Source organism: Gopherus flavomarginatus, chromosome 11 (assembly GCF_025201925.1).
Source record: "Gopherus flavomarginatus isolate rGopFla2 chromosome 11, rGopFla2.mat.asm, whole genome shotgun sequence".
Lineage (NCBI taxonomy): Eukaryota > Metazoa > Chordata > Testudines > Testudinidae > Gopherus > Gopherus flavomarginatus.
Genome location: NC_066627.1, coordinates 15,607,528 through 15,609,850, shown reverse-complemented (window position 1 = coordinate 15,609,850; position 2,323 = coordinate 15,607,528). Strand labels below are relative to the sequence as shown.

Genomic DNA, 2,323 nt, shown 5'->3' with positions numbered 1-2,323 from the left:
AGAAACCCCCTTGGGAACTGCCAAATGATGTGCCAAGACTACTTCTGCCCTGCTTTCCACTCCAGCACCCTGTCTTGTTGAGCCAGACATGCCCGTCTGCTCCAACACAGACCCAGGGTCTGAACCAAGTGCCCAAAAGCTGCAGACTTAACTGAAAACAGCTTACAGAAGTGTTCCTGTCTTTAACACTCAGATGCTCAACTCCCAATGGGGTCCAAGCCCAAAATAAATCTGTTTTACCCTGTATAAAGCTTATACAGGGTAAACTCGTAGATTGTTCGCTCTCTGTAACACTGATAGAGAGAGCTGTTTACCCTCCCACAGGTTTCAAAGATTTGTGCTGATTGAGACTCGTGTGATAACGCACTGGACCAGTGGTCTCATTGTCATCGGTGAGGAACACTCACCTCTCCTGCTCAATAGAAGTGACGAGTGCTCTGCTCCTGTGACAGTCACATCAGGAGTTCCTTTGCACAGGGGAATTGGGACCATTCCCTCTGTCACTCTAATCCTGCCCATTGCCCTTCTCCTTCCCTCCACAGGCATCGCACAACGTGCTGAGGAAGAAAATGTCCAATCAAACCACCGTGACCGAGTTCTTTCTCTTGGGATTTTCTGACATTCAGGAGCTGCAGATTTTGCACTTTGTAGTGTTTCTAGTGATTTACTTGGCAGCCCTGATAGGGAATCTCTACTCATCATCACAGCCGTAGCCCTCGACCACCATCTTCACACCCCCATGTACTTCTTCTTGGTGAATCTGTCCATCCTAGACCTTGGTTCCATCTCTGTCACCATCCCCAAATCCATGGCCAATTCCCTCATGAACACCAAGTTGATTTCTTATCCTGGATGTGTCACCCAAATCTTTTTCTTCCTTTTTTTCATAGAAGCAGATTTTTCCCTTCTCACAGTCATGGCGTATGATCGATACATCGCCATCTGTCAGCCATTGCAATATGAGAGAGTGATGAACAGGGGAGCTTGTGTCCAAGTGGCAGCCTGTGCCTGGATTAGTGGCATTCTCAATTCTGCACTGCACACTGGAAACATGTTTGTAATATCCTTCTGCAAAGGCAACATGGTTGATCAGTTCTTCTGTGAAATCCCCCAGTTACTCAAGCTTGCCTGCTCTGATGCCTACTTCATTGAAAGTAGGCTTCTTGTCTTTAGTGCATGCTTATATTTTAGCTACTTTGTTTTAATAATTGTGTCTTATGTTCAGATCTTCAAAACAGTTCTGGGAATCCCCTCTGAGCAGGGAAGGCTTAAAGTCTTCTCTACCTGCCTTCCTCACCTCATTGTGGTCTCCTTGTGTATTTGCACTGGCACATTTGCCTACCTGAAACCCACCTCCAGGTCAATGTCAGGTTTGGATCTTGTCATAGCTGTTCTCTATTCTGTGATGCCTCCAGTAATGAATCCAATCATCTATAGCATGAGAAATAAAGAGATCAAAGCTGCCTTGAGGAGAGGGTGGAGATTTTTCACTGAGAATAGAAGGTCCATCTCTCGCCTTTGACTGTCATTTCATTGTGTTTCTATATAAATGGAATCAAGAGGTGACATTAGTGTCTCCCTGAGAACATGGGAGAGATAGCTCAGTATTGGCCTGCTAAACCAAGGGTTATGAGCTCAATCCTTTAGGGGCCGTTTAGGGATCTGAGGGGAAAAATAGTTGGGGATTGGTCCTGCTTTGAGTAGGGAGTCGGGCTAGATGACCTCCTAAGGTCCCTTCCAAGCCTGAATTCTATGATTTGCAATCTCTTTGCATGTAAAAGGGTATTTACATTGGCAAAAATGCAGACAAACTCAAGTCAGAGGAGTTACTGTAAATTTACATGAGTGTCAATCTAGCTATGTATCTATCTTGGATTTTTCTACTGCCACCCATCCCCATGTTGTCTAAGCATCTTCCACATAAAATCAGTAGCCAGACAAAGTCCCTAATGAACTTCATGAGCTGTCTGGGTCTTCTCCATCTGGAGGTATGAACTCTGCTTGGGGCATGATGGCTGTTGGTTTATTGTTTGGTTGTGTAACTCAGTGGGATATGATTGTGTGAAATCATAACCTGTATCGGTGGAATGATTGGCGTGCTGACAGCACAAGTCTGCTGTTTCTCAATGGCAGTGTATTGGGCTGCATTCCAGACAACTGTCCTGCCTGGGAAAGGCATTTGACACCCCATTGAAGGATCACCACGGACAGACATCAAGAATAGAATTTAGGGTTATTGATGTTTATTGTCTCTCAATGAACACCCTCCTCCTCCTCCCCAGTAAAAATGATTGGATGGAGAATGGAACGGCACAGTTTGAAT

The 2,323-nt window shown here is 45.2% G+C and overlaps 1 pseudogene; it reads left to right on the top strand.

Moving 5' to 3' along the window:
* The first annotated feature begins 569 nt into the window (after window positions 1-569).
* On the top strand, window positions 570-1,522 carry LOC127030873 (olfactory receptor 14I1-like; annotated as a pseudogene).
* The last annotated feature ends 801 nt before the right edge of the window (window positions 1,523-2,323 follow it).